Consider the following 12364-nt stretch of genomic DNA (forward strand, 5'->3'; position numbering starts at 1 on the left):
ATATTAAGTAAATGAGTTGTCAGTAACTCACTTAATTAGTGGACATTCGACATCTTAAACACAGGGAGACTAACACACTCATAATAAGAAGGAGCCCAAAAATGTAATTTGAGATTGGTGCGGTAGTTCAATAATAGTTCTCTAGTGGAATGAATTATTATTGATAAAATTAAGTTGTGTGTTCGGGGCGAACACGGGATGCTTAATTTTATCGGGAGACCAAAACCAATTCCTCCTCTCGGTCCCTATCGCAGCCTCTTAATTATAGAGTACTATACCCACCTATACCCACCTTCTATACCCACCTAAAAGGGGCCGACCAAGCTAGCTTGGGGATCAAGCTAGGGCCGACCTAAGCATGGTTTATGGGTGGTCGGCCCTAGCTTGAACCCAAGCTAAAGGGGGTCGGCCCTAATGAAATTAAAAAGAATTTTAATTTTAATTTTTTCTTATGTGGAAGATATAATTTATTGGAGAGAATTAAAATTAAAATATCTTTCTTAAAAGGATCTACAAAAGATTAAAGAAAGAGATTAGATCTCTTTCCTTATTTGTAGATTGGAAAGATATTTTATTTTTTCTCTTTGTAAAATTATTCACATGTTGAAAAATAAAATTATAGAAATTTCTTTTTATCAACCATGAAGGGATTTTTGAAGAGAAATTTTATTTTTTAAAATTTCCGGAAACAAATTAGGAAGTTTTATTTTGTTGATTAAAACTCTCCTAATTTATCTATTTGAGGTGGCCGACCATGATTAATTGATTAAGAAATTTTATTTAATTTTTCTTAATTAATTGTTGTCAAGGAAAGTTAAGGAAATTTTATTATAAATAAATTTCCTTATTTGCCAAAGCCAAGGAATATAAAAGAAGGGGTTGGGGTGCCTTCATGGGTTACAACCTCTATTATTCTCTCCCTCTTTTCCTTGGTGTTGTGGCCGGCCATCCTTTCTCCCTCTCTTCCTCTTTGTGGTGGCCGAAACCCTCCTTGGCTAGGAGCTCTTGTGGTGGTCGGATACTACTTGGAGAAGAAGAAGAAGAAGGAGAGAAAGCTTGCATCCCTTGGAGCTTGGTTGGTGTTTTTTCTTCATCCTTGGTAAAGCTTTTGTTTTGGCCGAACCTAGCTAGGAGGAGAAGAAGGTGCTTTGGTGGTTTCTCATCTTGGAAGATCGTTTCCCACACAACGTCCGAGGTTAGAAGAGGAATACGGTAGAAAATCAAGAGGTCTTTCTAAAAGGTATAACTAGTAATTTTTCCTTTCCGCATCATACTAGTTATTTTTGGGAATAATACCAAATACAAGAGGCTTACAATTCTAGTATTTCGAATTTATTTTCGATGTAGTGTTCTTATGTTTTCTTCTTTTCCTTGTGATTTGATTGTTCTTTTCGGTTAACCTAAAGTTATTTTAGGAAATTAAATATTAACTTTCCTTAAAAGGTTTTGTCTAGTCGGTGGTGGTTGCTCCCATATCCAAGAAGGTCATGTGCCTCGTCACGTCAGTACTGGGAACCAATTATGGAAATTAATATTTAATGGAATTAATAACTTAGGTGATTTGGATCGAACGTGTTAAGTTCCGCAGGAGATCCAAGTCAAAACCTAAAAGAACAAATAGATTAAATTTTGGATCAAACGTGTTAAGTTCCGCAGGCGATCCAAGTTTAATTTAAAAGAACATATGGTAGCTAGGAAAAGGTTCAGACCTTTTGTACAAAATTTTTGTACAATGGAACCATTAGGTTTTCCAAGTAGCAACCAACAGAAACAATCCTTCTGCTGCCTGAAGTTCTGTCAGTAGTTCCGCCAATGAATATACCCTTTTGTTCATATTATAATTCAGGTGAAATTGCTTAAAACTTCTAGATAGCGTTTGGAGGATCATATCGATCTGGGTTTCCCTATCAATTTCTCCTCCAAGGATTTATATTTCGTTCAGATAAGCCATCATCTTTAGGATATGATCCCTCACAGGAGTACCCTCTTGCATAGTGGCTATTATTATCTTTCTCATGGCTTCTTGTCTAGAAGCCCGATCCTGATGACCAAAGAGTTCCTTGAGATTGTTCATAATATCATAAGTTGTTGGTAAATCTTGATGCTGATGTTGCAATACATTTGACATTGAAGCTAAAATGTAACACCGCGTCATCTCATCTGCCTTTACCCATTTCTTATGATATTCAATCTCCTCTTGGGTAGATTCACCAGTGAGTGCATCAGGACAAGGCTCAGTCAGTACCAACTTATAGCTTTCAGCAGTAAGAACAATGTCCAGGTTCCTTTTCTAATCTATGTAGTTAGGACTAGTAAGTCTATTCTATTGTAGTATGATGGATAGTGGGTTGAAAGTCATCCTAAGAATCACAAATAACTTTTGGTCAGAACTCTAAATTTAGAATAATATTGATTCCTCAAACAATACTATTTTAAATTAACCAACACCTCAAAACACCGCGAATATTGTATGCCACGATAGTGTGGACATATACAAATTCAGCATTTGTAAAAGGAGGGTTTTAACCCATTAATTTTATTATCTTGTCAACCTAACTTTTTGACAAATAAAATTAATAGTTGGTGTCATTTGGTCACACAAATAATAGCAGTGACTCCGATGGGGAGGATACTATTAGATCTGCCTAAGTGTATACAATTACTTGACACTAAGTCCATTAATAAGATTGTGCCCCTTCCGATGGAGAAGATCACACGCTCTTAATTAATTTCCTATAGTCATCCTAAATGGAAGTTTGTTCTAGTGATCCACAAACAAACTCATCCGATATGGAGGAAGACACTCAGAGCCAACGCGCAAGCTTATTTGCATCACTTACAAACCAGTAATGGAGACCGTGGAATTTATTTAAAAATCCCTCTCCCACTTAGTTATTTATAAATGAGGAATTTTAACTATGCTAGCCTACTAAACATGTATACTAACATACACACACAGCACAATATAAAAGCAATAAATAGAAAATCTAATTTTCAACTATTATGGCTTTTATCTATGGTTGTCCTTTGTGTGTTATCATCCCAAGCTGCTGCCATATTTGGCCACCGCCACCGGGTCTAGCTGTCGAATCCATCTTGCTCCTTGTTCCACTGCGTCTCTGGTCCTCAAAAGGTTCCACGCCTTGCAAGATTCGATCCGCGACACAAATAGAATTTTACATTTTTTGATCCTATATTCCTCGAAGGAATGTACATGTAAACTAGATCGGACATAAAATAAAAATTTACATCCATCAATCCTATATTCCATAAATGAAATGTACATGTAACTAGATCAAAAATAAAATCCTAATAAAACTAAATACAGCTCCTGCTGTATTTTATAATACAATCATGCACACACATATAAATGCCCTTGACATGTCCAAGGGTCCAATCACACACATAATGACTAAAAGTCATAATAGTTGGATCCTGCATCCATAAAGTTAGCACATCCTACTATTAACCTGCCTAAATTATATATGACATGTGCATAATTAAACTAATACCAAATACACAGAGGCAAAACCCTAGCTCTGATACCAATTGTTGGTTGCTACTCGGAAAACCTAATGCTTCCACTGTACAAAAATTTTGTACAAAGGTCTGAACATTTTCCTAGCTACCATGTGTTCTTTTAAATTAAACTTGGATCGCCTGCGGAACTTAACACGTTTGATCCAAAGTTTAATTTATTTGTTCTTTTAGGTTTAGACTTGGATCTCCTGCGGAACTTAACACTTTTGATCCAAATCACCTAGGTTATTAATTCTATTAAATATTAATTTCTAAAATTGGCTTCCAGTACTGACGTGGCGAGGCACATGACCTTCTTGGATATGGGAGCAACCACCACCGACTAGACAAAGCCTTTTAAGGAAAACTAATATTTAATTTCCTTAAATAACTTTAGGTCAACCGAAAAGAACAATCAAATCACAAGGAAAAAGAAAAACAAAAGAACACAACATTGAAAATAAATTCGAAATACCAGAATCGCATGCCTCTTATATTTGGTATTATTTCCAAAAATAACTAGTATGATGCGGAAAGGAAAAAATACTAGTTATACCTTTTAGAAAGACCTATTGATCTTCTACCGTATTCCTCTTCTAACCTCGGACGTTGTATGGGCAACGATCTTCCAAGATGAGGACCACCTAGCACCTTCTTCTTCTTCCTTCAAGTTTCGGCCAAGCACCAAAATCCAAGGATGAAGAACTTTTTCCACCAACTAAGCTCCAAGGGATGCAAGCTTTCTCTCCTTCTTCTTCTTCTTCTCCAAGTAGTATCCGGCCACCACAAAAGCTCCAAGCAAGGAAGAGTTTCAGCCACCACAAAGAGGAAGAGAGGGAGAGAGGATGGTCGGCCACAACACCAAGGAAAAGAGGGAGAGAATAATAGAGGTTGTGTCTCATGAAGGCACCCCAACCCCCTCTTTTATAATCCTTAGCTTTGATAAATAAGGAAATTTAATTACAATAAAATTTCCTTAACTTTCCTTGACATGAATTAATTAAGAAAAATAAAACAAAATTTCCTAAATCTTCATGTCATGGTCGGCCACATCAATAAGAGCAAACAAGGCAATTTCAATCAACAATTAAATTTCCTTATTTATCTTCGAAAATTTTAAAAAATAAAATTTCCCTTTAAAGTCCCTTCATGGTTGATAAAAAGAAATTTCTATAATTTTAATTTTTCTACATGTGAATAATTTATAAAGAAGAAAAATAAAATATCTTTCCAATCTACAAATAAGGAAAGAGATCTAATCTCTTTCTTTAATCTTTTGTAGATCCTTTTAAAAGAGATATTTTAATTTTTAATCTTTCCAATAAATTATATCTTTCACATAAGAAAATTTTAAAATTAAAATTCTTTTTAATTTAATGGGGGCCGGCCACCTAAGCTTGGGTTCAAGCTAGGGTCGGCCACCCATGAACCAAGGCTTGGCCGGCCCTAGCTTAAACCACAAGCTAGCTTGGCCGGCCCCTACATCATGGGTACGAAGGTGGGTATAGGTGGGTATAGTATTCTATAAATAAGAGGCTACGATAGGGACCGAGAGGAGAAATTGGTTTTGGTCTCCCGATAAAATTAAGCATCCCGTGTTCGCCCCGAACACACAACTTAATTTTATCAATAATAATTCATTCCACTAGAGAACTATTATTGAACTACCGCACCAATCCCAAATTACATTTTTTGGCTCCTTCTTATTATGAGTGTGTTAGTCTCCCTGTGTTTAAGATGTCGAATGTCCACTAATTAAGTGAGTTACTGACAACTCATTTAATTAATATCTTAATCCAAGAATAGTATCACTCAACCTTATCACCATGTCGGACTGAGTCCACCTGCAGGGTTTAACATGACAATCCTTATTAGCTCATCTTGGGGACATTATCAACCTAGATTTCTAGGACACAGTTTCCTTCTATAATTAACAACACACACTATAAGTGATATCATTTCCCAACTTATCGGGCTTATTGATTTATCGAACTAAATCTCACCCATTGATAAATTAAAGAAATAAATATCAAATATATGTGCTTGTTATTATATTAGGATTAAGAGCACACACTTCCATAATAACTGAGGTTTTTGTTCCTCTATAAAGTCAGTATAAAAGAAACGACCTCTAATGGTCCTACTCAATACACTCTAAGTGTACTAGTGTAATTATATAGTCAAGATAAACTAATTCCTAATTACACTACGACCTTCCAATGGTTTGTTCCTTTCCATTTTGGTCATGAGCTACTGTTTATAATTTATAAGGTACTGATAACATCATCTTCTGTATGTGGCACCACATACTATGTTATCTACAATATAAATTAATTGAACAACTACAACAAAATGTAGACAATTTGACCAAATGTGATTTTTTATTTAAAATAAATGTTTACAAAAGCATAGGCTTTCAGTATACACTCTAACACTTAGGAGATGGAAGGCGCCTTGAACGCTGGGCAGAGGGCGCCCTATAAGGCTGCTAAAGGCACCTTCGGTGCTGGATGGGAGGCACCTTCCATGGAGCTTGGAGGCGCCTTCGGGTGGAGAAGCAGCGAATACTGTGAAGCTTATTAACGCGGCTGACTCGGGGCTGGAGGCGTCTCCTATGGAGGTTGGAGGCGCCCTCAACAGCTTATATAAGCCTGGTTCGAGCAAGAGGCAGCATAACAATTCTACAAGCAATCTTCGAAGTTGTGCTCTACGCTGAAATGATTCAACGACGCTCAACTGCTGTTCCGACAATCGATGACTACTTCCATAATCTTTTATTGTCGGTATAATCTTTTTAAGTTCAATACTTGTAATTAATCTTGTAAAGATTCTCAAGCTCATAGTGATTGCCCACCGAAAGCGATCAACGATCGCGGGCCTCGGAGTAGGAGTCGACAAAGGCTTCGAACCAAGTAACCAAAAGTGTTAGCGATTGCTTTTAGTTTACTTCTATATTCTGCTGTGTATTTACGAAACAAACGAATTAGCCATGAGCGCTATTCACACCACCTCCCCCCCCCCCCTCCTTTGCAGTCCTACACAAATTACTTACACTTTGTAAGAGAGAGAGAGAACTAAGGAGTTAATTTTTTTTTTTAAGTTTTTTTGTGGGGTGCTATTTCAAAAGAAAGTTTATAAGTTAAAATGAAATACTTTTTCAAAAGTTTATATGAAAATCTTTTCAAAGCAAAGTATTTAGCTAAGCTTTTTTTAAAGAAATCTTTTCAAAGCTAAGTTTTTAGCTAAGTTTTTTTAAAAAGAAAATCTTATCAAAGCTAAGTGTTTAGCTAAGTTTTTTTTAAAAGAAAATCTTTTCAAAGCTAAGTATTTTTTAAAGATATTCTTTTCAAAGCTAAATATCTAGTAACTTTTTCTAAGAAACTCTTTGAAAGCTAAATTTTTTTTTTTGAAAAGAAAAGTAAAGTGCTACTTTTAGGGGAGCTTAAAGGAAAAGATTAAAAAATTAACTTCTCAAATTTAAAATTTTTTCAACTTTTCTCTCTACTTAATAGTTTTTGATATATGTTAATGGGGAAGAAAGGTGTTAAAAGAAAATCAAAAAGTCTTATTTTGAGAAAAAATAATACTTAAGAGGGAGTGAGTAACATTTTATTTTTTACCTTGAAAAATGTTACATGAAATTTACTTGGTATTTATTCTACTTTATCTTTTCGAATGTGTTGGTGCAATCGACCTCCAAAGTTCTAATGTCAGACAAATATGTTTAAGTATACTTAAGTATGTTTAAGTATGGAGCTTGATCAAGGGAAGTCCTAGTTGTAGGCTAGGCAAGGGGAGAAATCTCGGTATATCGTAGAAGCCAGGTGGATAGATCTGGAGGACTTGATCCCTCGGTAGCCAAATACTGAGTCTTGGTGAGTGAAGCCAAATGGAGAAAATTCTAAGGGGTGGTAACCTTAGGTCCTGATGAATGAAACCAGGTTGAGAAAACTTAATTAAAATTATTTTTAAAAACTTAATTAAAAATTATTTTTAAACTTAATTAAAAAAACTTAAAATTAATCAAAATTATTTTTAAACTTAATCAAAACTTAAAATTAATTAAAATTATTTTAAACTTAATTAAAAAATAAAACTTAATTATTTTAAAACTTTATTTTAAAAATTAATCAAACAAATCAACCTATAACCAAAATATTAAAAAAAACACAAATTCTTAACCAAGTCAACTTAAGTAATCCTTTATTAATTAGCTAATTATCTTTAACAAATAACTTTACAATTCCTAAACTAAACGTTACCATCAACTTAATTACTAATCCATTTTAACCTAAAATTAATTTAATCAAAGTTCAACTAAAACTAAATTTTAACTTAATTACAACGAAACTCACAATCAATAAAGTCATCTCACACAATTATAAGATTACCATACTTGCAAATTTGGAATGGGTGAGATGCTAAGAAAAATTTAAATTTAAATTTTTTTTTAAAAAAAAAAATATTTTTTTACAAAAATAAATATTTTTGAAAACTTATAAATCTATTTTCTTATGAAATATTTTTCAAATCTTGATTGATGATTGATTAGGTGTATTATATATATAAATTATTTTTATTCACCGGTTAATTCTTTAGAACCTTAAGTCAATCGTGACCCATAGCCACACATAGAAAAGTCTTCCTTGTGGGTAACAAGAATATCTAAAAATAGTGTCTGGTTAAGGGGGAGAGATTTGATTGAAGGACATATTTTTTATTATATTATTCAAAATCATGCTTTTGAAAACATATTTTGAAAAATATTTCAAAACACTCTTTGAAAAATACTTGATAATACTTCTTTACAAATCTTTTTTGAAATTATCTTTAAAATCTCTTAATCAAATACTTTTTAAAAATTACTTTTACAAACTTATTTAAAGAATTTTGGTTTTGACATTAACTTAAAAATATTTTTGAAAAATTGCTTACAAAACTCAAAATACTATCTTTTAAACATAGCTCAAGCATTATCTTTTCAAAATCATATTCTTATTTTTGTAAAAATATCTTAAGTCTTGAACATTTAAAAAAAAAATAGCTTGAAAATATTTTTGAAAAATTGCTTACAAAAGTTTATACTTTAAATATAACTCAAAATCATATTCTTCAAACTCATAGTTTTTGAAAACTTTTTGAAAAATCATAGTTTAAAAAATAGTTCCTTGAAAATAAAATTTTTTTTAGAGAATTCCTTGAAAATTACTTGAAAATATTTTGAACCCAACTTTGAAATAATCTTTGAAAAGAAAGCTTAAAAAAACTATTTTCAAATATTTTTGAAAATATTCTTGAAAGCCCTTACTTAGTGCATCCTTCAAAAATATATGAATCGTGGATTGATGTTTTTTCAAAATATCTATGAATCATTTTTTTTTAAAAAATCCATATATGCATCTTATCTTTCAAAAAGGGTAAGGGAATACCTTAGGAATATTTTGAAAATATTTAGAAGTATTCCATCATTGTTGGTGCAAAACTTAGGGATCCTTAGCAATTAAAGTCATTTATGAAAAGTTCTTTTTGTTGTATAACAAAAGGGAGAGAAGAAGGGTTTAAGTTAGAAATCTAAATCTTTTTGAATTGACCTAACTTAAACATATTTGTCAAATATCAAAAAGGGGGAGATTGTTGGTGCAATTGACCTCCAAGGTTTTAATGTCAGATAAATATGTTTAAGTATGCTTAAGTATGTTTAAGTATGGAGCTTGATCAAGGGAAGCCCTAGTTGTAGGCTAGGCAAGGGGAGAAATCTCGATATATCGTGGAAGCCAGGTGGATAGGTCCGGAGAACTTGATCCCTGGGTAGCCGAATACTGAGTCTTGGTGAGTGAAGTCAAGTGGAGAAAATCCTAAGGGGTGGTAACCTTAGGTCCTTGGGAGTGAAGCCAGGTTGAGAAAACCCTAGGGGGTGGTAACCTTAGGTCCTAGTGAGTGAAGCCAGGTTGAGAAAACCCTAGGGGGTGGTAACCTTAGGTCCTGGTGAGTGAAGCCAGGTTGAGAAAACCCTAGGGGTGGGTAACCTTAGGTAACGAGAAGTCTTGGAGGAGTGAACTCCAAGCAAGGTTGATCGGATGGTTTTCGGTCGATCGCGCGCGGTCGACCGGACCAGCGGATCTCAGTAAATCTAGGTTTAGGTTTACCATTGTATTCTATATTACTATTATCACTGTTGGCTAATGTAGTATTGTAGGAAAAGTCTTAGTAGATCGGTTGATCAGACACTAAGCAGGTGTAACGACCACCCTTCTTGCTACTACTACTATTCTCTAAGGATGACCGTTACTTGACTACTAACTCTACTTAACCGGTATGATTAAAAATCACATAGAAACTTTACCGAAAAATTTCGGCAAAATCTCCCCTGTACCGGTGACCCCAAACTGGGATACATAACATGTATACTCAGCCACAGGCGGCTGGAACATATAACTTCACAACCACGCAGTATAATAGCACAATAAAAATATGAAACTACTCTAGCAATGGCAAACAACCATATCACTCCAACAATAGGAGGTATCAAACTACAATGCGGAAATAAACCCAATTACAATCTCAACTTCATAATAACATAAACTAAAACTCTAAACAGGTAGGTCCTGAAAATTCACTAGCGAACTCTGGATCTCTCCATAGTCCTGGCATCACACACACTGTCACAGCATCTCCTTGTCGCCTTCCTTCTTATACTTTTCCTTTTCCTTTATCTGCAGTAAGAGGAAAATAGTATCTATAAGCTAAAAGCTTAGTGAGCGCTATCCTACTCACAAAATCTCGATATGCATGTATATAAATAAAAACATGCTAAAACTGAATGCTAACATGTAAAGCTACTCATGCTCATAAATAGACAAGAAATCAACTAACTGGAAAACTAACATGTATAGCTACTCATGCTCATGGATAGCAAAGAAATCATATCATGCTAACTGAAATACTAAACATGTATAGCTAATCATGCTCATAAATAGCAAAGGAACTAACTAAAAAGCTAACTGAAATACTAAACATGTATAGCTAATCATGGAACTATCATGTGTATCAACAGGAAACTGAACTAATACATAAGCTGAACTAATTAATGCTAAACTGAGTCTAACTTGTATTCACATAACTAATTTGTGAAGTTTTGAAAACTATTTACATAATAGATCAAAATAATAATCATGCTGCTGATGGGCCCGGCAACTGTACTTGCTGTGCGCGCATCCCTAACTAAACCTAGGATTGCAAGTTCCAAGTCTAGTAGGGTTTACTAGGTTATCTAAACCTAGGGACGACTGTGGGAGCCCAACCCAATGGATATCTAATCCAGTACAGTGCCACTGCTGAAAATAAAATACTGATTTCATAGCTAATTTTCTTACCTTGCTTTAACTAGGTTATCTGAACCTAGAACTAGGTTATCTGAACCTAGAACTAGGTTATCTGAACCTAGAGGCGACTGTGGGAGCCCACCCATTGGACCGTAGTCCCATATAAGCTGAAGCAAGACTAAATAAGTTATTTTAAATGCTTCTACTGCATTAACTAAGCTATTAAAATGCCTACTGTAGCATTATATTGAGCTAAGCATTTTATCAAGCACTTGGTGTGCACTAGAACACACCCTACGTACTGAAAATCTATATACAACGCTTAACATAAATCTGCATGCAAAGCTTAACAAAAATCTGCATACTATGCTTATCTAAAATCTGCATACTATCAAAATAGAATTGCTCATCTGCATATTGTGCTAATAAAATTCTGCATATAAACTCAATAAAAATCTGCTCATGCATATTCAAATAGCATAAATGAAATCTGCATTTGCTAAAGAACTAAACTAAATCTGCATTACAATGCCTGATAAAAATCTATCTTTTACTTTGAGCATTAACATGGTTGAAAACATGCACTTTTGATTTGACCGAAACATGATGTTATAGCAAGAACAATCTGAACCTTACCATCTACATTAATCCGGAACAATGCAAAGCTACATAAACTAAACTAAAGCACTTTCATAATTGCAAACATGCACCGTTCATATCAATTGAAGTAAGGATAACAGTTAACCTTTAATTCTCAACTAGCAAACATGCACTTCCAAATAAATCTCTAACCTTTAATTCTTAACCTTTAACCTTTAAAACTTAATCTTGCTTTACTTACAACTACCCATAAGTCTCTAAAAGGTATAATTGTTATGATGAATGGATAACTGGACACAATCCATTAGTGTTGCAATTCCTCAAGCAAAATATGGGTTAATACCTTTAGATGCATCAACCACACAATTGCTAGGAAGCAAAATACGAATTAATACCTTCTTGCAATGTACTCACTATAATTTCTGTGAGGCGGCAAAACACAGCAATTACTGAGCTCAAACAGGGAGCTATTTTTAAGTATGCTCTATAATTGCTTAATTTTGATGGCATGATGGCTAAATTGATTTATCAACAAATTGAAAATCTGATCATTAAAGAATCTATTCATAAATTCTAGAAACTTTAAGGAGAACCAAGACAACTGTCATCCCAGCTTAATTAAAGAGCAAAACAAGGAACCCACATCTATTCGTAGTAACAGAAATAGCATCAGATTGCCTCCACACAAAACCACAACTACTCACAGAAGCCGAGCAACATCGAGTTGCATCCACGCAAGGTTCACGGCAATTCCACTACAGGGCACATCAAACATCTCTGAAGTCACAGGTAAAACATCTTCGAACCCGCCTTAGAACATCAACAATCTATCTAATCTTTCTTTAGGGTTCATGGCAGTAAGCATCAAAAACAAAACCCCTTAAACTTGCTTCGAAATCCAAAAGGAAACAAGAATCCGAAAG

Source organism: Zingiber officinale, chromosome 9A, assembly GCF_018446385.1.
Source record: "Zingiber officinale cultivar Zhangliang chromosome 9A, Zo_v1.1, whole genome shotgun sequence".
In the NCBI taxonomy this organism is placed as follows: Eukaryota; Viridiplantae; Streptophyta; class Magnoliopsida; order Zingiberales; family Zingiberaceae; genus Zingiber; species Zingiber officinale.